Raw genomic sequence first — 26,323 nt, 5'->3', positions numbered from 1 at the left:
CTTAAACAATTTACATTTCCAGTAACGTGGCAGAATGGCATTTCATGATCTACTTCTTGATGGGTGGGGACTATCTATAAATAGTCATATGACTAGTTTTATTCACTGACTTGTGAGTAGAAGCAGCATGTGTTACTTCCAGGGCATAGCTAGTATTGTTCCAGAACACTTTTTTTTTCCCTTTAGCACAGACATAAGCAATGTTCAAGACTGTGGCTGCTCTACCAAACTTTGTCTTTGGATAAAGATATGGATCCCCCCCAACCCCAACCTACGGTGGACCTGTAGCAGGAACAACAAACAAGCCTTTGTTCTAGGTCTTTCAATCTTGAGGTTATTAAGACAGCATAACCTAACCTATCCTGACTGAAATGACACAACATTATCAGTGTGACCTTGAAAAATTCATTAAATCTCTTAGATTTCAAGCCTGTAATTTGGAAATTAACTGTTACTTGGAGATTCAGTTAGATAATGATTGTGAAAAATACTAGACTAGGAGTCAGAAAGTCTGAGTTTTGCTATTTACTCTGTCATTAACTGGTATAATTGGGGGGAATTATTCCTTCTCTCATTTATTCACAAAACATTTATTAAGCACCTACTGTGATAAACTGCTAGAAGACAAGAATTAATAAAACATAGTTCTTGCCCTCATAAGAGCTCACAGGCTGCATGGGACAGACAGATTAAAAATATATAGAAATGTGTTGAGGTATAGTAGAGGTAAGTGCAGGTTATTACGAGAAGCCCAGAGGAGACTATTGGCTCGCTCTACAGGGGAGTAAGGGAAAGCATCACAGAGAAGACATTTCAAATTGAACCTTTTTATTTAAAAAGGTGGCATTTTCAGCAGGAGGAATGACATATGAAAATATTTTACATAAAAGGACAATCCCTTTTATTTCTTTAACTCTGACATATCTAGCTTCTCTTTCCTTGTCTTCTTTCTTCTCTTCTCTTTTTATTTTTATTTATTTTTTATTTTCTCTTCTGGACAGGGGCATACAGTGGTATTTCTGGTGTTTGTCAAGGTATCATTATGGTTCACTTCTTAAAAATCCAAGAATCCTTTGGGCATTATCTGGGACTTAGAAAAAGAATGTAAAAAGAAGGTAAATTTGTTTTCTTTATTAAAACATTCAGCTCTATATACGTTGTAGCCAGGGAATATAAAGCAGGCTTTATACATTGCATATAGAAAAAAAAATTTTCCTTAAAGTGGTTTTATTCTATTATTTCCAATGCCCTTATAAAAGGCTTCTGGGTGTGTAGGTATATAAGTATCTCTGTGTGTATAAATGTATGTATATATATATGTGTGTGTGTGTGTGTGTGTGTGTGTGTGTGTGTGTTTCAGCAGTTACTCACCCCAAACCTACAGGAAGATTTAGGAGGTATACTGGTATCTCACACTGCCATGCAGATTGTACAGAAGAATACATATGATGGGCCAACGCATTTCTTGGAGCTTTTCTGATGTACTCCCTACGGCTAAGGCCTCATGGTTTGAAAGCTGGAGCAACTTCAATGACTACAGATGGGCCAGTGTCTCTAGGGCTGGGGTACGGTGGGGTGAATACTTACCCGGGGCACAGTGAAGAATCCAATTCTTTCAGAGGGAGAGAAGAGAAAAATCTTTCAGGTTGGGAAGCAAGGCTAGGAACAAAGGCATCAAGGATTCCTTTTCCTCAGACACTAGGAACCATTATACATAGCTTCTAAACCTGTTATCTCTTTATTTTAACTATTCCAGTTATGGACACTGCAATAAAGTTTGTTACATACACAAGACTTTTTGTAGTGACTGTTATGGAGAATTAAGGGATGGGTGCATAAAGGAAGGAATGGCTGTCCCCATATCATTTTCAGTGCAGTTATTACTGCAGTGGCAACATTACATAGAGGAACACAGCATCCTGTAGTATCAGGTGGTACCCAGCCACAGAGTGAATGACAGAGTTAGAGCTGAGTGTAGGCGGGAAGCCATATCTCATAAAGTAGCAACAGCCAATGGGATGACTCAGAATTAGGACAAGGCATTTTCACTTTTCCCCAAATATACTAGACAAATAGGGGCTCACATTCTAACTTGATAATATGAAACTACCTGTCATGTTTGTGTTACAAGCTAATATTTCTGTGTGGCAATAGCCCAGGATCTGTGGGGGGTGGCAGACCACAAACACATATATAAAGCAGGAAAGGGAGCTGAAACATGAGGAAGGATTACACCGAGGAAAGCTAATGGGGTTCATTCTCATCCCACGTGGTAGTGGTGAGCTACTGAGAATTTCGTGCAAGGGAAGTCATAGTAAGATTTGTGTTTTGTAAAGCAATCTCCAGTAAACATACTGAAAGTGGATCAAAATCAGGAATACAGGAGAACCTAATACAGAAACGAACAAAATTTTGCTACTGTATTTGTAGCATCTGGAGCAGTGTGTGTCTGCAGAAGGTGCACAGAAATATTTGTGGCATGAAAGAGTGAAGGCAATGATGCGGACTTGAACTACCTCGGTGGCTATGAGTTAGTGAGATGCTCAGGATACAAAAATACAAGGCACTTGGATCACTGATTGGATATAGGATGAAAAGAAGAGGAATTTTAAGATGACCTAGATTTCTGGTTTGGATGAATTCTGATGCCTCTAACTAAAAAGAGAAATCATAGGGAAAATAATTTTGTCTAATTAGAGCTTAACTTTACCTAATTGGAGCTTAACTTCCTTATTTTTTAAATAAGGAAGATAAAGTAGGAAGTCTCTAAGTTGTCAGGTAGATCCAACAGTTTATGATTTGATGATTCCAAAACAATTAGTAAAAGAAAGTAAACTGCTATCAAAGAATATATTATGGGTAGAAATATTGGCTTTCAACAATGCAGTATTATAACGGGCCCAGTTAGTGCTGAATAAAGAAAGATGACTATTTGTAGGCCCTTGCTTGACCTTTTCTTTTTTAACATTCTAGCATCTTGTCCAGTGTTTGTTTTCAGAGAGCATTATACAGCTTCTGCTTCTGCTTAACTTATGAGCTACTATGATCTCAGCCCATTTTGTCTTCTTTTGTTTTATCCTGCAATGTCTTTCCTTATAGTCTTTTTTATAAAAAAGCATTCAGTGCACACTTGTGTGTTTTGTTTGTTTCTTTTTGAGAGAGAGAGAAAGAGAGAGTTCCTGCACCAGTTGGGGAGGGGCAGAGGGAGAGAGAGAAAGAGAATCCCAAGCAGGCTCCATGCTGTCAGCACAGAGCCTGATGCAGAGCTCTATTTCATGATCATGAGATCATGACCTGAGCTGAAATCAAGAGTCAGACACTTAACTGACTGAGCCACCCAAGCGCCCCAGTGCACACTTGTGTTTTGATCCTAATTTTCTTTCCATCTGCTTTTTGTTAACTTACAATTCTTTACCTATTCCTAAGATATTAGCAATTCTACTTGGCATCATCTGAAAATGCATTGGTTTTATTCTTAAATATGTCTTTGAAAGCATTTATAAAGATAAAATGTTCACTGCTTCTTTTTTTTTTAACTGTTTATTTTTTACCAAGAGAGAAAGTGCAAGCAGGGGAGGTGCAGGGAGAGAGAGACAGAGAATCCCAAGCAGGCTCTGTGCTGACAGTGAAGAGCCTGGTGCAGGGCTCAAACTCATGAATTGTGAAATCATAACCTGAGCCGAAATCGAGTCAGATGCTTAACCGACTGAGCCACCCAGGCACCCCCCTCACTTCTATAGTAACAACAAACATAAAGTAAAATAACCATGGTAAAAAATTTCCATTCACAGTAAAAACTAATGTAAAACATATACACTAACTTTAATAAGAAATTCATGTGATATTTTACTGAGAGGCATGAAAGAATTCTTGAGTAAATGAAGCAATATGCCATATTTCTAGTAAGTCTGAATGTTGTCAAAATGTCAGCTTGTCTAACCTTATATTGTAGGTTTAATGTAATTAAAATCAAGTTCCAATTAGAATTTAATTTGATGAAATTATCTAAAAATTCTTGTGGAACAGTTCTCAGAAATAAATAAGACAAAAGAAAAATGTGGAACTTACATTAGAATCATTATATAGTATGTAACTAGACAAGAATGTAAGGTGTCTTTATTTGGGATCTCTAGGGACAGAGCCTATGATGAGTGTTCATGTACGAGTGACTTATTAAGGGAATGTGTCAGGAGAAACCTGTAAGGGGCAGGGTAAACAGGATACAGAAAGGAAAGAAATCATGCATGGATGTAGTTTAGATTATGTATTTTCAGTGGGACAGTATTACCTGACTCTAAGAATCAGATTATCTTGTTTCAAAATGGGTTGAGTATGGAAGACAGAATTCTGCGATGGTGTCCAAGATTTCTACCAACTGGCCTAAATTTCCTACTTCATTCTTTCCCCTGAGTGTAGGTGGGATGTGAGAATCTAATAGGGCAATTACTTTCTTGGTTAGGTCATACTATAGAAGGTTCTGCTTGTTTTGAAGAAGTAAGTATCAATGTTGTGGCAGCTTTACTAGGACCTGACAGTGGCCTCTAGTTACAGAGAGTGGCCCACCACCAACAGCAATGAAGAAAGAGGTCTCAGTCCAAAAACTTCAGGAAACTGAATTCTTCCAACAACCTGGAAGAGGACCACAAACTACAGATGAGAACACACCCCCAGAGGATTCTTTGCTTATAACCTGGGAAGACCCTAAGGTCTTCCTTACCCATCCAACCATACTCTGACGACCTGATACATGGAAACTGTGAAATAACAAGTTTGTGTTGTTTTAAACCACTAAATTTCTGGTTCATTTTTACAGAGCCAGAGGAAATTAATACATGGGGTAAACTTAGGTATAACATTCTCCTTTAAGAAAGGGAACTATTGGGGCGCCTGGGTGGCGCAGTCGGTTAAGCGTCCGACTTCAGCCAGGTCACGATCTCGCGGTCCGTGAGTTCGAGCCCCGCGTCGGGCTCTGGGCTGATGGCTCAGAGCCTGGAGCCTGTTTCCGATTCTGTGTCTCCCTCTCTCTCTCTGCCCCTCCCCCGTTCATGCTCTGTCTCTCTCTGTCCCCAGAATAAATAAACGTTGAAAAAAAAAAAAAAATTTAAGAAAGGGAACTATTAACTGGGAGTGGCTTGGCCGAGGATACTGATCCTATCTACCTCTGCAATTTCAGATAGTAGAGGCTTTTAATGAATTTGTACCGAGAATATCTCACTCTTTAAATCTGTTCCTTGCTAGAGTATCCTCTATCAGGGCTAAGAGTATGTGGGAGTAGTGAGAGGGAACCATGCTTGGAGGCCAACTAAATTGCAAGAATTATGTTTAGAGGCTTTCTATTGTGTCCTCATATTATCTTCAAATATACATGGAGAGGGAGGTACTGGCTCCTGATGTCTTATACAAGGAAACAGATGCAGAGATACTTAGTAATTTTGGAAAAGACAATGTAGGTTATCAAGAGCCCATCTCCAGGGGCCCTGCTGACTTTTATTGTCTCCTCTCTGCTTGTAATGTCACGTTTACCTTCCCTAAACATCCACCTTTCATTCCTCAGCTGTCACTAGAGCAAATAACAAATATCTGTGGCAGATCAACTGGCAACCCAGTTTATACATAATTATTTTATACTTTTTGAGAATAGAGTGAAAAAATAGCACCTTTGTTAATAAATAGGAATAAATTGTATACAATTATACAGTTTAAAATGTCTAAGAAATTTTCTTCAGGGTAGAGATAATACTATCGGTCATCCATTAGTTGGTTCAAAAGTGCTTCTAAGTGTCAAGGTAAAGCCTGATATAGAAGTACTCAGTACAATGCAAATTGATTTCCCAGCCAACATCTGCTGGGAAAATCCCAGTTGCTTTTGGTATTGTACTCTGCAAGTTGTCTTAGACTGTACTCTGTGAACTTATGTGTTTTCTGAGGGTTAATTTTTAAAAAAATAGAAATAATGCCTAAAATCATCAGTAATATTTCAGGGAGTCTCAGAGCCATTGAAGCAATTGGAGTCAAGATGAAAGTTATCAGCCAGAATGAAAAGGACTAAGGGATCACAGACATTGGCTGCATTCTCTCCTTAGAGAAGGCTTCATCCAGAACAATACTCACACTGCTGCCAAGATGAATGAAATTGCTAAATCTGGAATATGACAAAGACTTTGAATGCCATTTAATGAAGAAGGTGGAGAAAAATAGATCTATTGGATATAGACAAATGCTATCTAATGCTTGATTAGGCATTGTCAGTAAGGTTTTTTTTAATTTTATGAATGCATAATTTTAGATACCTGCTTTTTTCTATAAATTAGTTACTCTTCATATTGATGTTGTATGAAAAATGGACATGCTGACTTTTTTCTATTTACTATGACATCTATTGCTTTCCCTTTATTATGATACATTTTATTATGGGCTGGAATTATCCACCACTTTTCAGGAATTTGTATAAATAATGAAACTCATTTTTTACTCCAAGACTTCTTATAAAGGGACTTGAGGTGTTCCATAAGCCAGATTCACCCAACTTTGTCACTCACCCTCATTATTACCAACCCTAACCATGCCTTTTCCAACTCCATCCAGACCTGCTATCTCTCCCCAATATCAGACTCTTACAGAAGTTTTAGAGAACATAAGAGGATAATAATGAACTTGAGGCCAAAGGATGAAAGACCTACCAAATGAGAAGCAACCTGAAACAATAAGTTCCATGATTAGTGGCAGTATTTAGAACTAAACACATATGTGAATAAAGAGAGACAATATGGCAATAAAAAGTCCTGACTAGGAATTAAATGGCCTGGATTTTAATCCTAATTCTGCAACCTCTTAGCAAGCTAAACTACTATAACAAAAAAAAAAAAAAAAAAAAAAAAAAAAAAAAAAAAAAAAACTAAAATACAGTGACTTAAACAAGATAGAATTGTTTTCCTTTTTTACTTAATGTGTCATAGATGAATGTTCAGGAATGACAAGATGGCTTTGTCATTTTTTTTTTTAATTTTTTTTTCATGTTTATTTATTTTTGAGACAGAGAGAGACAGATCATGAACGGGGGAGAGTCAGAGAGAGGGAGACACAGAATCCGAAACAGGCTCCAGGCTCCGAGCCGTCAGCACAGAGCCCGACGCGGGGCATGAACCCACAGACCACGAGATCATGACCCGAGCCGAAGTCAGACACCCAACCAACTGAGCCACCCAGGCGCCCCGGCTTTGTCATTTTTAATATACAGCTTCCCACATTGCTCACATTGCCATTTTCAAGTTAGAAAAAAAGGAGAAGGAAAAAGAACAGGGCAAGATATTTTGTGTTTAAAAGAATCAGGGATTGCCTGGGTGGCTCAGTCTGTTGAATTTCCAACTCTTGATTTCAGTTCAGTTCAATTCATGATCTCAGGGTCGTGGGATTGATCCTCATGCTGGGCTCTCCCACTTCCCTTCTCCTCTGCTCACTCACTCTCTTTCTTTCTCAATATAAAATTTAAAATAATTGGAAGTCAGACACATTATTTCCATTTACATCCCACTATCTAAAACCTAGTTATATAGTCTATTTCTCCCATGTTGTGTACCTCCAAGGGGCATCATTTGCAGTGAATTTTATGTGTATGATGCCCCTTGGTATTATGCAGAGTGGTGGCTCTGTAATGGCCATCTACTGTAGGAGAAGTGTAGTAGGCAGAATTTGGCCATCCATGACTTTTGCCCTCCTCCAGTGAACATGTTGAATTATATACCAAAAGGGATGTAACTAAGATTACTAATGAGCTAACTTTAAGATAGGTAGATTATCCTACATTATCTGATTGGGCCTACTATAACTCCAGGAGCAGAGATCTTTCTCTGGTGTTAAGAGAAGTCAGAGATTTAGTGTGACGGATTCAATGAGCCATTATTCATTTGAATATGAAAGGCTATATAATTAAGCAAACAGAGACCTCAACTTTAAAAATAGGAAGGAACTGAATTCTGCCAATAATTTTACTGAGATTAGAAGCAGATTCTTTCTCGAAATCTCCAGGTAAGAGCCCAGCCCAGCCACCATCTTGATTTTAGCCTTGTGCAGCCCTGAGTTGATAACTCAGCTGGATCCTCTGGCATTTCTTGTCTACAGAACTGTGCGATATTAAGGGGTGTTATTTTCAGCTGGTAAATTTTGAAAATTTGTTGTGGCAGCAATAGAAAACTAATTCAGGAAGTTTCAAAATATAGTCTCTAGCTATGAAACCAAAATGTACTGCTAAAAGGAAGGAGGAAAGAATGTGTATTGGGAGTAATCAGTGAACTCTTCAACAGCCACTGTTTGCAAGATTGTGTCCTCAGGTTACTTATCTGTGGAGGTCTGACCTAACCAGAGGTCTTGTGGTTCCTTTGCTGTGATATATTATAATTACACTAAGAATATAGTAAAGTGTATCCTTCTATGTCGACTGACCTTGATAGGATATCTGAGCACTCATCTCTCCTTCTGTTTGTCCATCAAGAAGCCTGCTCACCCCGGCTAGCTTGATTCTCCTCCTCTTTTTGTCTCAACACTCTACAAATCCACTCATGTGAAAAGGAAAAAGAAAAGATAAAAGCTAAGCAAAGATAAAAATAAGAACATCAACATCAACTATAACAAACAATAGATGATTTTCCTGAGCTGAGTGAGTTGGTTAAATTTTTATGGCTTTAAGGGTGCTACATTTCCAAAGATGAAGGGTAGAATTCAGGGTGATATTCTAAATATAGAGGTGATTCCAGTACGCATAGTCTCCATTGCTGATTGCTAGCTCCAGTGGCAAGGCCACTTGATACAATAGTGGAAGACAGTGGCAAAGCTGGAGTGAGAAGCAAGAAAGGAAGGAGAAAGAGAAAAGGCTATTTTCAATGGCATTTAGCCAATTGTTCTCACAAATACAAAAAAAAAAAAAAAGCAAAGATATTATGCATGCATACAGAGGAGAAGAGTAGAATTACAGTTAACAAGAGGAAAAATGGAATTTGGATCAACTTCGTTCCTTCTTTCCACTCCTCCCTCAAACCTTGACTACCATGTTCGTCACTATCAAATGTGTGCATGTGTGCACACACACATACACACACATAAGGAGGTGGAAATAACAGAGTAGAGACAATGATCTATGATGATTCAACTTATGATTTTTTGACTTTACAATGGTGTGAAAGCCATATGTATTTGGCAAAACCTAGCCTTTGAATTTTGAATTGTCATCTTTTCCTGGGCTCGTGATCTTTGATGCTAGGCACTGGCAGTGAGCCTCATGACCCCCAGTCAGCCACACGACCACAAGGGTAAACAACAGATACACTTAAGAACATTGTGGACCCATACAACCATTTTTTTTTCATTTTCAGTCCAATATTGAACAAATTACAAAAGATGTTCAACACTTTAGTATAGCATAGGCTTTATGATAGATAATTTTTCCCATCTGTAGGCTAATGTAAGTGTTCAGAGCACATTTAACATAGGTGAGGCTAAGCTCTGATGGTCAGTAGGTTAGGTGTATTAAATGAATTTTTGACTTAGGATATTTTCAACTTATGATGGGTTTTTCCAATTGTAACCCCGTTTTAAGTCAAGGAAGATCTATATGGTAAATGTCACATTAGATCTGATACAGACTAATATTTGACTTCCAGGCACACAAGTCTTTCCTTACTTTCAGACCCAGGTTAAGTGTGCTCTCAAAGGCTGCAAGCTGAGGTATAATGGATTTCCAACATATGGTAACAAATGATTAAGCGATTGTGTCTAAGGTTACGACCTTCCCCACCACTGGCTTTTGATTTAGCTTTTGCTCCATTTAAGATCTTGTAAGATCTTAATTTCCTCCAATAAAGGTTTACTTAAGAAATAAAACTCATTAAACTCTGAGAGGACTCATAAAAATTCAAGTGTACCTTCCCTCTGAAATGCGAACTAAATTTCAAGTAATGCCATAAAGTAAAATTAAGTTTTTTTTTATTTCAAATATCTCCGTAGTTGACAGATTTTGAGTTTAGTTGGTTTGTTTTTTCTCCTTAAGAATCTGATGAATCAGAAATTTCTTTAAAAAGAATGACCCTTTTAGTTTTAAGCTGAACTTATCATTTAAGAATTGTGAAGTCTCAGGCTTAGGAAAGCTTGACATTTTATTATTTTTACTATCTTTGCTTTACAAAAATCACAAGTTACTTAGTTATAAGGTTGCAGAGCTAGAAAAGATTTTTAAAAAATCACTCTCCATATTTTTTATTAGAGTTCTTATTGTCTGTAAGAGCCGCTGAAGAAGGGGTGTCTGGGTGGCTCAGTTGAGTGTCAGACTTCAGCTCAGGTCATGTTCTCATGGTTCCTGAATTCTAGCCCGGCACTGGGGTCTGTACTGACAGCTGACAGGTCTAACCTGCAGCCTGCTTCAGATTCTGTGTCCCTCACTCTCTGCACCCCACCCCCCACTCTCTGTCTCTCTTTCAAAAATAAATAAACATAAAAAAAACGGACCACTGAAGAGGCCGACTGTGGGTTGAAAGCTGTGCCTCTAAAAGATGTGGAAGTCCTAACTCCCAGTGACTGTGAATGTGGCCTTACTGGGAAATAAGGTCTTTGCAGATGATCAAGTTAAAATGAGGTCTAGTGTGGGGCTATCCAATATGGCTATGCCCTTATAAAAAGGGGAAATTTGAATCCAGCAATAGGCATAAATACAGGGAAGACACAGGGAAAATGCCATCTAAAACAAAAGAATGCCTGAAGCCATCAGAAGCTTGGAGAAGGGTATGGAACAAATTCACCCTCACAGCCTCATAAGAAATCAACTTAGCTAATACTTTGATTTTGGTTTTCTAGCCTCCATAACTGTGCAGCAATAAATGTCTACTTTTTTTAAGCCATCCAATTTGTGGCTGTATGGCATCCCTGGGAAACTGCTAGAAAGCCCAAGCCTAATTGTTTTGGGAAGAAACCTATGCTAAATAACAGGAAATCCAACTTACCTCAGTGAATATTTTCCTCTGTTTAATAAAAGTAGTCATAAAAAATGGAAAGAATTAAGATGATCTTAAAACATAAATGTTTAAGATTTTTAAAAAATGCTTAAAGTAAGATGTCAGTTGTCCCTAAATTAATTCAACAGAGTACCATTGATTTTATTTTTCTGGAACTGTGAAATTGATGTTAAAAAGTTTATATGGAAAAGAAGTAATCTAGTAATTATAACCAGGGGAAACCTGATAAAGAAGAGCCATGTAACAAATCACTACAAATTTAAAGGCTTAAAACACCACCAATTTATTATCTCACAGTTTCTATAGGTCAGAAGCCAGCCAAAGGCGTAACTGGATTCTCCTCTCAGGGCATCATAGGTTGAAATCAAAACTGTCTTGTCATCTGGAGCTTGGAGGTTTCTACCAAGCTCCTTCAGGTTGTTGGTGGGATTCAGTGTCTTGCAGTGAAAGCACTGAGGCCTCCATTTTCTTACTGGCTGTGGGCTGTGGGTTGCTCTCAGCAACTGAAAATTGCCCACATTGCTTGTCATGTTTCTTCCCCCATCCTGAAAACCAACCTTGGAGAATCTTCTCTTACTTTGAATACCTGTCTTCAGAAAGAGCCTGGTCCCTTTTAAGAACTAATTAGATCAGGCCTACCTAGGATAATCTCTTTCTTAAGGCCAACTGTGCCATATAATGTAACCCTATCATGGGAGTGACCTTCCATCATATTTACAGGTACCTCCCACAGTCAAAGGCTGGGGGATTATATAAGAGTGGGGGTCATGGGTGGTCATCTTAGAATTCTGCCTACCACAAAGCACACAGTTATTAATGGCAGTGGAAGTACAGCCACACGATGAAATACTATGCAGGTACAACAAAAAGTATAGACTTTCTGATATAGGAAGGCACATTATTAAATTAGAAAAAAAAATGTTAGAAGAAAAACAGTATAGGGTTGTGTTTATCTTTATGTAAGAATTGGTGGAAATATAGGTTTATAGTCAGAAGCCCAACCATGAACTTATTGTTTCATCATTGGAACAATGATTAAAGCACTGTTCCTGTTCTAAAGTGCAGAAAGTGTGGTAGGGATCAAAAACCAAATCCCAAACTGAATATAATTCAAATAAGAGAAATATTACAGAAAGATGAGCATTTGTTTTGTGGTTTTAAAGAAAGAAGTGATTGTACCAAGTGCCTGCAAGGCCTAGTTTTTTTCCTTGGCGATACCTGCCTGCCTGCCAGATAGGGCCATTTAGATCATTGTCTATTGATCTGTACAATTCAAACTTTCACATTTAAAACACTAGAAGAAGCATTACATTCCTAAAATCTCATTAGGTATCATTGGATCATTGATTTCCACATATTGATTAGAAGGCAATATGCAGTTTTCATGATTTAAAAAAAATACTTTCTTGTAAAGCATTAGTCTGTGTGAGAGTCAGAAGACTAGATATGAGTTTTCTTCATTTTTGTGAGGATTGCTACACAAAGAAAGGTTGTTGGTAAAATATAAACAAGACATGCTTATCAGATAATTACATGATATAAATTCTCCTTTTCTACTTTGGACTATCATTATTATAACCTGAATTTCTTCTTTAGTTATTTTAAACTATCTGTATTCATTCCATTTTGAGAAATAGCAAAATAAGTCCACTGGATTTTCCTGTGTCTTGCTTCCACATTTCCTTCAAATCTCTACTCAGATATAATCTTCACAATGAGGGCTTCTCTAAAATAACCCCACACCACTATCCCAACTCCCTGTACCCTTACCTGCTCTTTTTCTTTAAAAAATATTTTTTAATGTTTATTTATTTTGGAGAGAGAGAGTGTGTGTGTGAGCAGGGAAGCAGCAGAGAGAGGGAGGCCGAGAATCTGAACCAGGCTCTAGGTTCTGAGCTGTCAGCACGGAGCCCAGCACAGGGCTCAAACCCACCAGCTGTGAGATCACAACCTGAGCCAAAGTCGTACACCTAACCGACAGAGCCACCCAGGCATCCCTCTTTTTTTTTTTTTAAGTTTATGTATTTATTTTGAGAGAGACAGAGATAGCAAGTGGTGGATGTGCAGAGAGAGACAAGAGAGATATTGAGAGAGAATCCTAAGTAGGCTCCATGCTGTCAGTGCAGAGCCCAATGTGGGGTTTGAACTCACAAAACTGTGAAATCATGACCTGAGCCAGAACCAAAAGTCAGACTCTTAACTAGCTGAGCCACCCAGGTGCCCCTGCTCTTTTTCTGTATACCACTTACTTTGAAACTATTACATATATGAGCTTACTTGTCTCCTGTGTGTCTCCTCCATCACAACATACATTCCGTAAACAGAGCAGGGTCTTTGTCCTGTTTGCAGCTCTGTCTGGCACAACTAGAACAGTGTTTGGTTTAAGGGCACTCAAAAATATACATATTGAATGAATAAATAACAATTTATTGAAGAATAAATTCTATTCTTTGTCCTTAAATGACTTATGTTAATTCTTGCTTCCCCCACCCCCAAAGAAAGTCTCTGACAAATATTAAAAGAACACAAGCTTTGTTCTCTCTGCTTTTTTTGTTTTGTTGTTATTGTTCTCTCTGCCTCTATCTGGAAGTGACATGAGGGCAGTCATCACGTCATACAGCCTAGCCAACATCCAAGGGGGATAAGGTGCCAAGTTGCCTTTACTTGGTATAGTAAATAATAAGTGTGGTATAGTAAATAATAAATATTCGGTCTTTCTCTCCAGTTCCTGGCACACAGCCCCTTGAAATCCACTGTATTCATATGCTAATGGCTTTGGTATACCCCTATGTAGCTTTAGGGTGAAGTTTTGTCTCCCAAAAATCAACCACATGTTTAGAGGGTTAGAACTGTCAGACCTACTCCCTAACTTCTGTGGATCAGAAAGACGCTAGAGAATGAGTTCAATCATCAATTGCCAGTGATTTAATTAATTGTGTCCATATAATGAAACCTCCATTTACTATTAATAATGGGGTCAGGGAACTTTCCAGGTTGGTGAATACATCACTGTGCTGGGAAAGTGGTACTCCCAGAGTCGGCATGGAAGCTTGCCCCCACCCCGCCCCAAACTTTGCCTTATGCATCTCTTCCATTTGTCTTTTTCTAAGTTATCTTTTGTAATAGACTAGTAATTGTAAGTAAAGTGCTTACCTGAGTTCTATAAGTCATTCTACTGAATTATCAAACCTGAAGATGGAGTTGTGACAACCCTGAAATTTGTAGTCAGCTGGGCAGAAGTGTGAGTAGCCGAGGTACTCCCATTTTGGGCTGGCATCTGAAGTAAAGCCAGTTTTATGAGACTAAGCTTAACCTGGGAGTGGCGGTGAGGGGGGATTGTGCTAGCACTGGGCAGTTACTGCAAGAATTGAGTTGAATTGTTGAACACCCAGTTGCTGTTGGAGAGTTAGAGAGTTGGTTGGTGTTACAAAAGACACACTATTTTGATATTAGAAAAAGCCATACATGCAGTCAACCTGAGTCTCTGTGAATGGTTTCTCTCAAAGCATCTCCTCAATCACCTGTGAAAGCATCTCCTTCCCAATGCATTCTTTCTCTTGGTGGATAACTACTACTTGGAGAAATTTATCAGACTCCCTAGGCTTCTGGTTGAGTAGGTAAACAGGGGGTTGCATAGGGGTGATGGTTTGGTAGGTCCTGGTAGCATGTGTTTGGTGACTTACTTTTGAGTGAGCTTTCAGAATTTGGCTGCAATTCTAAGGCAACATAAAATATTCTAATCTCCATCCTCAAATGAACAAATTAATATTTAAGTTTCTTGTATATATTGGGTTGACTCTAACTTTGTGAAAACCTTTTGAAGACTTTTATTCAAGAGAATGTCAAAATCTATCTTAGGACCAACTAGACTTCTTACTGATATGTGAAAGACCAGCTCTTAGATTTTCTAATTATTATCTTTGGATAAATTATAAATTTAAAATTATAAATTATAATTAACACACTAAAAGAAAAATATGCACTATTTTGTTTTTAAAAATAACTACAAAATAAAGTTTATTGAAAAAAAAGAGATATAACCCAAATTTAGGATTATATAATTCTAACTGAATATTACATTGAGTTCTTACCATTTTGGAAGCAAATATAAAATAGCTACCATACTATGTTACCTAAGTCTCTTTTGTCTTAATAATAAAAGACCTTTGCTGCTTTAACTAGAATTGACATCAGTTAGAATTTTTTGCCTGATTTCTTTAATAAGAGACTCTGAATGAGGAAGAAAAAAATCTTTAATAGCAGTTCCATAGAAGGAAAAGAGGAAAATAATAACAACAACTATCATAAAAGACTGCTTAATGCAATCCAGGCATTATAGAAGGCAATTTACTTATGTGATCAAATGTGATATTCATAAAAACTCTGTGAGTAGTGCTTATTCCTGCAACGTACAGATGAGATTTATCATTTTGCAGAGTCACAAAAAGGCTGCAAGTTTCCCAAAATCATATTGTTGATAGTAGTCAGAACTAGGGTCCAGGGTCAGGTCTTCTTTATTCTATGTCGATGCTGTACACCATGATTGCCAATATAGGTCAGTGACACTGTGGTGGTCCATGAGCACATTTTCACTGAGATAAAATCAGAAAATAAGAACAACATTGTGAATTTTCCAGAAAATTAATTTAATTTAATTTGAAGTGCTGTCCTTCATTCAAGGTTGTATCCTTCCTACCTTTTGGTCTTTATTTTGATGTAATGAAATGATGGTGATAATACATGGAGAATTTTGTTTATTTTTTTAAGTATATTTCCTTGGAAAGGGAAAATACAACATTTTGCGAGTTTCTAGAATGAGAAAAAGTCTTTAAAATCCAAATATCTGAAAATTAAAGTTCTATATCCTCTCTTGTTAATGAACATTGGTTATATCTTACATTGACTCTCCAAAAATGACTCCCTTACAAACATTTTAGTGCTCCTATTTGGCCAGCTCGCACTTTCCCAGAAAAACCTAGTCCCATTTAAATTGTTGTCTACTTGGTGCCTGCTCCAGAGGAGCCAAACTTTTCTGGAAAATAAAAGATAAGCATTTCACTGTTTTTTTTATTAATTCATTTTTTGATACACAAAAACTTTACATAATTAATGTATACAACTTGATGGGTTTGGACATAAATATACACCCATGAAACCATCACTGTAATCTATCTATGCCATAAACCTATCCTTTATCTCCAAATGTTTCTTCCCACTTACTATTATTATTATTATTATTATTATTATTACTACTACTACTACGTGTGATAAGAACTTTGACATAAGATCTATCTTCAGCATATTTTTAAGTATGCAATACAATATTGTTAACTATAAGCACTATGCTATATCTATATTTCTATCTATCTATCTATCTATCTATCTATCTATCTGTCTATCTACACATATATAAATTCATCCATAGATGGACATTTAGATTGCTTCAATGTCTTGGCTATTGTGAATAATGCTTCAGTGGATGTAAAGGTATGTCTTGGAGATCCTGATTAAATTACTTTGGATCTATACGCAGAAGTGGGATTGCTGGGTCATATGATAGTTTTATTTTTAATGTTTTGAGGAACCTCCATACTGTTTTCCATAGTGGCTGTGCCAATTTACATTTCTACCAGTGGTGCTCAAGGGTTCCTCTTCTCCACACTCTTGCCAACATTTGTTAGTGTTGTTGTGTTTTGTATTTTTTGTAAAAGGCATCCTAACATGGTTGAGGTGATATATTATTGTAATTTTGATTTGAATTTCCCTGATGGTTAGTGATGTTGAGCACCTTTTTATATATCTGGTGACTACTTGTATCTCTTCTTTGGAGAAGAGTGTATTAAGTTCCTTTGCCCATTTTTTCTTTAATTTTTTTTAACGTTTATTTATTTTTGAGACAGAGAGAGACACAGCATGAACGGGGGAGGGGCAGAGAGAGAGGGAGACACAGAATCGGAAGCAGGCTCCAGGCTCTGAGCCATCAGCCCAGAGCCCGACGCGGGGCTCGAACTCACGGACCGCGAGATAGTGACCTGAGCTGAAGTCGGACGCTTAACCAACTGAGCCACCCAGGCGCCCCTCCTTTGCCCATTTTTAAATGCAATTATTTAGTGTTATTTTTTTCTTTTTTTTTTTCTTGACTATTGTTTTATAAGAGTTCCTTATATATTTTGGATATTAACCCTTTGTTGAATATGTGATTTAGAAACATTTATCCCATATTGTAGGTAGCATTTTTATTTTTTGATTGTTTCCTTTGCTGTGCAGAAACTTTTTAGTTTGACACTTGTTGATTTTTGCTTTGTCTCCTGTGCTTTTAGTGTTACATTCAAGAAATCAATGCAACTTTACTGAATTCATTTATTAGTTTTAACAGTTTTTTGTGAATTATTTGGGGATTTTACACATAAGATGATGTCCTCTGCAGAGATAATTTTACTTCTTCCTTAAATTCCTTTTATTTCCTTTTCTTCCCTAATTGCTCTGTGTAGGACTTCCAGTATTATGTTGAATAGAAGTGGCAAGGTGAGCATCCTTATCTTATTCCAGTTCTTAGAGGAAAAGCTTTCATTTATTCAATATTAGCTGTGGACTTTTCATATATGGCCTTTATTGTGTTAAGGTAATTTCCTTCTATACTTAATTGGTTAAGAGTGTTTATCATGAAAACATGTGAATTTCATGAAGTGCCTTTTCTGCACTTACTGTGATGATCATGTGCTTTTTATCCTTTATTCTGTTAATGTGTTATATAGCACAATGATTGATTTATGCATGTAGAACCATTCTTGCATCCGAGGGATAAATCCCACTTGGTCATGATGTATTATCTTTTTAATGTGCTGTTGAATTTGGTTTGCTAGTGGTGTCTTCGCCTAATTTTGTTATCAAGGTAATGTTGGCATCAAACTGAGTTTGGAGTGTTCTCTTCTATTTTTTGGAAGAGTTTGAAAAGGATTGGTGTTCTTTATTTTTATTTTTTTCAATATTTATTTATTTATTTATTTATTTTTAATATGAAATTTATTGTCAAATTGGTTTCCATACAATACCCAGTGCTCATCCCAACAGGTGCCCTCCTCAACACCCATCACCCACACTCTCCTCCCTCCCACCCCCCGTCAACCTTCAGTTTATTCTCAGTTTTTAAGAGTCTCTTATGGTTTGCCTCCCTCCCTCTCTAACTTTTTTTCCCCTTCCCCTCCCCCATGGTCTTCTGTTAAGTTTCTCAGGATGCACATAAGAGTGAAAACATGGTATCTGTCTTTCTCTGTATGACTTATTTCACTTAGCACAACACTCTCCAGTTCCATCCATGTTGCTACAAAAGGCCATATTTCATTCTTTCTCATTGCCAAGTAGTATTCCATTGTGTATATAAACCACAATTTCCTTATCCATTCATCAGTTGATGGGCATTTAGGCTCTCTCCATAATTTGGCTATTGTTGAAATTGCTGCTATAAACATTGGGGTACAAGTGCCCCTGTGCATCAGCACTCCTGTATCCCTTGGGTAAATTCCTAGCAGGGCTATTGCTGGGTCATAGGGTAGATCTATTTCTAATTTTCTAAGGAACCGCCACACTGTTTTCCAGAGTTGCTGCACCAGTTTGCATTCCCACCAACAGTGCAAGAGGGTTCCAATTCTCCACATGCTCTCCAGCATCTATGGTCTTCTGATTTGTTCATTTTAGCCACTCTGACTGGCATGAGGTGATATCTGAATGTGGTTTTGATTTGTATTTCCCTGATGAGGAGCAACGTTGAGCATCTTTTCATGTGCCTGTTGGCCATCTGGATGTCTTCTTTAGAGAAGTGTCTATTCGTGTTTTCTGCCCATTTCTTCACTGGGTTATTTGTTTTTCGGGTGTGGAGTTTGGTGAGCTCTTTATAGCTTTTGGATACTAGCCCTTTTTCCGATATGTCATTTGCAAATATCTTTTCCCATTCCGTTGGTTGCCTTTTAGTTTTGTTGATTGTTTGTTTGGAAGTGCAGAAGCTTTTTATCTTGATGAGGTCCCAATAGTTCATTTTTGCTTTTAATTCCCTTGCCTTTGGGGATGTGTCAAGTAAGAAATTGCTGCGGCTGAGGTCAGAGAGGTTTTTCCCTGCTTTCTCCTCTAGGATTTTGATGGTTTCCTGTCTCACATTCAGGTCGTTTATCCATTTTGAGTTTATTTTTGTGAATGGTGTAAGAAAGTGGTCTAGTTTCATTTTTCTGCATGTTGCTGTCCAGCTCTCCCAGCAACATTTGTTAAAGAGACTGTCTTTTTTCCATTGGATATTCTTTCCTGCTTTGTCAAAGATTAGTTGGCCATACTTTTGTGGGTCCAATTCTGGAGTTTCTATTCTAGTCCATTGGTCTATGCATCTGTTTTTGTGGCAATACCATGCTGTCTTGATGATTACAGCTTTGTAGTTGAGGCTAAAGTCTGAGATTGTGATGCCTCCTGCTTTGGTCTTCTTCAAAATTACTTTGGCTATTCAGGGTCTTTCGTGGTTCCATACAAATTTTAGGATTGCTTGTTCTAGCTTCAAGATGAATGCTGGTGCAATTTTGATTGGGATTTCATTGAATGTGTAGATAGCTTTGGGTAATATTGACATTTTAACAATATTTATTCTTCTAATCCATGAGCACAGAATGTCTCTCCATTTCTTTATACCTTCTTCAATTTCATTCATAAGCTTTCTATAGTTTTCAGCATACAGATCTTTTACATCTTTGGTTAGATTTATTCCTAGGTATTTTATGCTTGGTGCAATTGTGAATGGGATCAGTTTCTTTATTTGTCTTTCTGTTGCTTCATTATTAGTGTATAAGAATGCATCTGATTTCTGTACACTGATTTTGTATTCGGCAACTTTGCTGAATTCATGTATCAGTTCTAGTAGACTTTTGGTGGAGTCTATTGGATTTTCCATGTATAATATCATGTCATCTGCAAAAAGTGAAAGCTTGACATCATCATTGCCAATTTTGATGCCTTTGATTTTCTTGTGTTGTCTGATTGCTGATGCTAGCACTTCCAACGCTATGTTAAAAAACAGTGGTGAGAGTGGACATCCCTGTCATGTTTCAGATCTAAGGGGGAAAGCTCTCAGAATTTTTGCATCCATATTCATCAGGGATATTGGCCTATTGTTATCTTTTTTTGCTGGGTCTCTGTCTGGTTTGGGAATCAAAGGAATGCTGGCTTCATCGAATGAGTCTGGAAGTTTTCCTTCCCTTTCTGTTTTTTGGAACAGCTAGAAAAAGATAGGTATTATCTCTGCTTTAAATGTCTGGTAGAATTCCCCAGGGAAGCCATCTGGTCCTGGACTCTTATTTGTTGGGAGATTTTTGATAACTGATTCCATTTCTTCACTGGTTATGGGTCTGTTCAAGTTTTCTATTTCTTTCTGTTTGAGTTTTTTAAGTGTGTGGGTGCTTAGGAATTTGTCCATTTCTTCCAGGTTGTCCTGTTTGTTGGCATATAATTTTTCATAGTATTTCCTAATAGTTGCTTGTATTTCTGAGGGATTGGTTGTCATAATTCCATTTTCATTCATGATTTTATCTATTTGGGTCATCTCCCTTTTCTTTTTGAGAAGCCTGGCTAGAGGTTTATCAATTTTGTTTATTTTTTCAAAAAACCAACTCTTGGTTTCGTTGATCTGCTCTACAGTTTTTTTAGATTCTATATTGTTTATTTCTGCTCTAATCTTTATTATTTCTCTTCTTCTGCTGGGTTTGGGGTGTCTTTGCTGTTCTGCCTCTATTTTCTTTAGGTGTGTTGTTAGATTTGGTATTTGGTATTTTTCTTGTTTCTTGAGATAGGCCTGGATTGCAATGTATTTTCCTCTCAGGACTGCCTTCGCTGCATCCCAAAGAGTTTGGATTGTTGTATTTTCATTTTCATTTGTTTCCATATATTTTTTAATTTCTTCTCTAATTGCCTGGTTGACCCACTCATTCGTTAGTAGGGTATTCTTTAACCTCCATGCTTTTGGAGGTTTTCCAGACTTTTTCTGTGGTCGATTTCAAGCTTCATAGCATTGTGGTCTGAAAGTATGCATGGTATGATCTCAATTCTTGTATACTTAGGAAGGGCTGTTTTGTGACCCAGTATGTGATCTATCTTGGAGAATGTTCCATGTGCACTTGAGAAGAAAGTATATTCTGTTGCTTTGGGATGCAAAGTTCTAAATATATCTGTCAGGTCCATCTGGTCCAATGTATCAGTCAAGGCCCTTGTTTCTTTATTGATCCTTTGTCTAGATGATCTATCCATTGTTGTAAGTGGGGTATAAAAGTCCCCTGCAATTACCACATTCTTATCAATAAGATTGCTTGTGTTTGTGATTAATTGTTTTATATATTTTGGGGCTTCCGTATTCAGTGCATAGACATTTATAATTAGCTCTTCCTGATGGATAGACCCTGTAATTATTATATAATTCCCTTCTTCATCTCTTGTTACAGCCTTTAATTTAAAGTCTAGTTTGTCTGATATAAGTATGGCTACTTCAGCTTTCTTTTGACTTCCAGTAGCATGATAGATAGTTCTCTGTCCCTTCACTTTCAATCTGAAGGTGTCCTCAGGTCTAAAATGAGTCTCTTGTAGACAGAAAATAGATGGGTCTTGTTTTTTTATCCATTCTGATACCCTATGTCTTTTGGTTGGAGCATTTAGTCCATTTACATTCAGTGTTATTATATAAACATATGGGTGTAGAGTCATTGTGATGTCTGTAGGTTTCATGCTTGTAGTGATGTCTCTGGTACTTTGTGGTCCTTGCAACATTTCACTCACAGAATCCCCCTTAGGATCTCTTGTAGGGCTGGTTTACTGGTGATGAATTCCTTCAGTTTTTGTTTGTTTGGGAAAACCTTTATCTGTCCTTCTATTCTGAATGACAGACTTGCTGGGTAAAAGGATTCTCGGCTGCATATTTTTCTTGTTCATCACATTGAAGATTTCCTGCCATTCCTTTCTGGCCTGCCAAGTTTCAGTAGATAGATCCGTTACTAGTCTTATCGGTCTCACTTTATATGTTAGAGCTTATTTATTCCTAGCTGCTTTCAGAATTTTCTCTTTATCCTTGTATTTTGCCAGTTTCACTATGATATGTCGTGCAGAAGATCGATTCAAGTTACGTCTGAAGGGAGTTCTCTGTGCCTCTTGGATTTCAATGCCTTTTTCCTTCCCCAGATCAGGGAACTTCTCAGCTATGATTTGTTCAAGTACACCTTCAGCCCCTTTCTCTCTCTTCCTCTTCTTGAATTCCTATTATACAGATATTGTTGTGCTTGATTGCATCACTTAGTTTTCTAATTCTCCCCTCATACTCCTGGATTTTTTATCTCTCTTTTTTATCAGCTTCCCCTTTTTCCATAATTTTACCTTCTAATTCACCTATTCTCTCCTCTGCCTCTTTAATCCGAGCTGTGGTTGCCTCCATTTTATTTTGCACCTCATTTGTAGCACTTTTTAGCTCCTCATGACTGTTTCTTAGTCCCTTAATCTCTGTAGCAATAGATTCTCTGCTGTCCTCTATACTTTCTTCAAGCCCAGTGATTAATTTTGTGACTATTATTCTAAATTCATGGTCCGTTATATTGCGTAAATCGTTTTTGATCAATTCGTTAGCTGTCGCTACTTCCTGGAGTTTCTTTTGAGGAGAATTCTTCCGTTCATCATTTTGGATCGTCTCTGGAGTGGCGCAGAACTGCAGGGCACTTCCCCTGTGCTGTCTGGAGTAACTTGTGTTGGTGGGCGGGGCCGCAGTCAGACCCCATGTCTGTCCTCAGCCCACCACTGGGGCCACAGTCAGACTGGTGTGTACCTTATCTTCCCCTCTCCCAGGGGCAGGACTCACAGTGTACTGGTGTGGCCCCTGTCCGAACTACTTGTACACTGCCAGGCTTGTGGTGATGCTTCGATGGGATCTGGCATATTAACCCGAGTGGATCTGCAAGGTGCACAGGGGTGGGTGGGGCAGGGTTAGCTCACTTTGCCATCGGTGGTCCCCTGCGGGAGGGGCCGTGCAGCACCAGGAGAGAGGCAGACACATCAGCGGGATAGATCCACAGAAGCACGGTGTTGGGCGTTTGCACTGTGAAAGCAAGTTCGGTGATGGGAACTGGTTCCCTTTGGAATTTTGGCTGGGGGATGGGAGAAGGAGATGATGCTTGTCAACACTTTTGTTCCCTTGCTGAGCTGAGCTCTGTCTTCCCGGGCTCCACAACCCTCCCTCCTGGTGTCCTCTCACCCTCCCCACTCTCCAAGAGCAGAGCTGTTGACTTTTAACATTCCAGATGTTAAGTCCTGCTGGCTGTCAGAACTCACACAGTCCGGCCCCTCTGCTTTTGTGAGGCAGACTCAGGGGCTCTGCCTTGTCGGGCAGGCTGACCCTCCACCGCCCTGCTGCCTCCCGCCAGCCCATGTAGCACGCACCGCCTCTCCGCCCTTCCTACCCTCTTCCGTGGGCCTCTTGTCTACGCTTGGCTCTGGAGAGTCGTTCTGCTAGTCTTCTGGCAGTTTTCTGGGTTATTTAGGCAGATGTGGATGGAATCTAAGTGATCAGCAGGGCGCGGTGAGTCCAGGGTCCTCCTACGCCGCCATCTTCCTCAGGATTGGTATTGTTTAAATGGTTTTTTAAGAATTCACCTGTGACATCATCCAATTCTGATTTGGGCGAAGGGCTTTTGGTCACCAATTCAATCTTCTTATTTGTTACTGGTCTGTTCAGGCTTTCTATTTCTTCTGGATACTGATCTTGGTAAATTGTATACGTCTAGAAATTTATCTGTTTCCTCCAGATTTTCCAATTTGTTGGCATATAATTGTTCATAATAGTCACTTATGATCTTTTTTAAATTTCTACGGCATTGATTGTAAACATTTCATTTTATTCATTTAAAAAATGTTTATTTATTTTGAGACAGAGAGAGAGAGAGAAAGAGAGAGAGAGAGGGCATACGAGTAGAGGAGGGGCAGAGAGATAGAGGGAGAGAGATAATCCCAAGCACGTCCCTCACTGTCTACAGAACCTGACACGGGGTTCGATCCCACGAACTGTGAGATCATCGCCTGAGCCGAAATCAAGAGTTGGATGTCTAGCCGAACTGAGTGGCCTAGGTGTCACAATATTTAACTTTAAATTCATGTTCACAAAAACCAAGTAGACACCTGATATTGCTTGGTATCCCTAATGCAATCTATTTTCATCTCTTCAGGTGACCATTCTATAGCTTTAGCTCATTTCCTCAAATACCCCACATCCTTCCTCCAGTCTTAAGAAATGATTCTGCCTCATACTTCATGAAAAAAAAAAAAACAGCAATAAAAACAATTGGGAAGGAACTCTTTTATCCTCAGTACCAGTCTTACCAACTTCTCTGTGTCTGATTCATACCCTCCCCTTCCCTTCTGTAACAATGTATGAAGTACCCCTGCTGTAATCTAAAGCTACCTCATTTATATGTGCTCTGGGTAGTCTCACATATTTTCCAGAATTTTAGTCTTTAAATTAATTCTTCTCTGTTTTGTTGATACCTGTCTTTAACTGGAACATTACCATTGGTATCTAAACATGCCTTAATATTACCAATTTTAATGCTTTTTTGAGGTCATATCACATTTCAACTGTAGTCTCATCTTGTTGTTTTTATTTCTATATAAAAACTTCCAAAGTTATCCATTTATATACTCTGTATTTCTCCACTTTCATCCTTCCCTCAAATTAGGATAATCAGATTTCCATGGCTACCCCTCTACTCAAACAGTTCTTCATATGGTCTCTCACAACCAAAATTTTACCAAAGTCAGTGGTCCAGTCCACCCTTCTCACTTTATTGTACTAGATTTCAAAAAAAAATTTGATAGAGCAGATGACTTCTTCCTCTTGAAACTTTTTTTTCTTCTGACTTCTGTGGTACTAAATCTTGTTGCCTTTCATTTTCCCTAACTACTTGTGCATCTCTTTTGCTGTTTTCAATGCCTTTGCACAATCTTTAAATACTGGCATGCTATATATCTTGTTGTTTAAGCTTGCTTTGTTCCTTCTTTTGTTTTTTGTTTTTTAATCTTTACTCTTTTCTTTGGTAATATCATCCAGTTTTATGGCTTTAAATTCGTTCTCTCTGCTGGTGAATCCTAACTCAATTATTTTCACCTCCATCTCTTCTCTAAAATCTAGGCTCATGGACCAACTCTCTGTACCTTATCCATTTGGATATTTAATAAACTATCTCACTTATTAAGTGTTCAAAACAAAGGTCTTGATCTTCCATCCCAGCTTATTCTCAGTCTTTCCCACCTGGCTGAATGCCATTACCATTCATTATCTCAACCCAAAAACATAAGAATCAAACTTTGTTCCTCTCTTTCCCTCAATTCTGATGAATATATTTAAGTTCTATAGATTCTTCATTAAGAATGTCCAAAAATCGCCTACCCTTTTCAGTCTCTAATGCTATTATTTTGTCTCATGTTGACAGCTGGCATAGATTCTTAACTAATTTCATTGTTTCCACTCTGTTCCCCTCCATCCAACCTGTGCTTCTGCTAAACAAATCTCTACATAGTATGTACAAAACCTTCATGATCACATTCTATCTCTTATCTCCTTAAAAATATCCAGTGATACACAATTACTCTTATAATAAAATCTACACTCTTAGCTTATAAACCCCTACGTGATCCAATCCCTGCTAACTCTCTGATCTTATCTCATCTTAGCTCCTTTCTACTCACTGTCCAGGACCTTGGACTAGCTATTTTCTCTGCCTATAATGCTTTTCATAGATTTTTTGAATGGTTGGTTTCTCCTCAATACTCAGTCTTAGTTTAAATATCTCCTCTGAAAAATGTTTTCTGATTATTCAATTTGAAATAACTGCATGTCACATCACACTCTTTTATTTTCATCATAGAGCACTTGTCTCTTCTTCAAATATTTGTTTATTTTCTGTGTCTCCAGGGTCATATAAGTACCATGAGAAGATGAATCATATCTGTTTAGTCTTTGCTATATTCACAGTGTTTAGGAAAGAACTTGGAGAATAGTATCCTCTTAATAAATGCTCATTGAATAAATAAATAATTAGATAAATGATTGTCCCTTATATTTATTTTAGAAAAAAAGGATTGAGAACTGCTTGAAATAGATAGAAGGATAGTTTGAATTGATCAAAAGATAAAATTATGCTTTTAAAAATGAACTTCATTACTTTTAGGTACCTAATCTAGGTTAAAAAAGAATTGCATAAAAAACCTGCTAAAGAAACAGCTTTAAAGAACAGAAGCCAATGAATTGCAATTATACTATTGATTTACTT

The 26,323-nt window shown here is 37.9% G+C and overlaps 1 long non-coding RNA gene across 1 annotated transcript in view; it reads left to right on the top strand.

The window, feature by feature from the left end:
* Nucleotides 1–1,004: 1,004 nt before the first annotated feature.
* Nucleotides 1,005–26,323, top strand: part of LOC123598069 — a 79,187-nt gene continuing 53,868 nt past the window's right edge. Inside the window, exon 1 of the long non-coding RNA XR_006712381.1 lies at nt 1,005–1,115. This is a non-coding gene — a long non-coding RNA (uncharacterized LOC123598069). The remainder of the gene's footprint in view (nt 1,116–26,323) is intronic.

The sequence above is a fragment of the Leopardus geoffroyi genome, chromosome C1, assembly GCF_018350155.1.
Source record: "Leopardus geoffroyi isolate Oge1 chromosome C1, O.geoffroyi_Oge1_pat1.0, whole genome shotgun sequence".
Classification (NCBI taxonomy): Eukaryota; Metazoa; Chordata; class Mammalia; order Carnivora; family Felidae; genus Leopardus; species Leopardus geoffroyi.
Note: the sequence above shows the minus strand (reverse complement) of the source record. Positions and strands in the feature narration are given on the sequence as shown.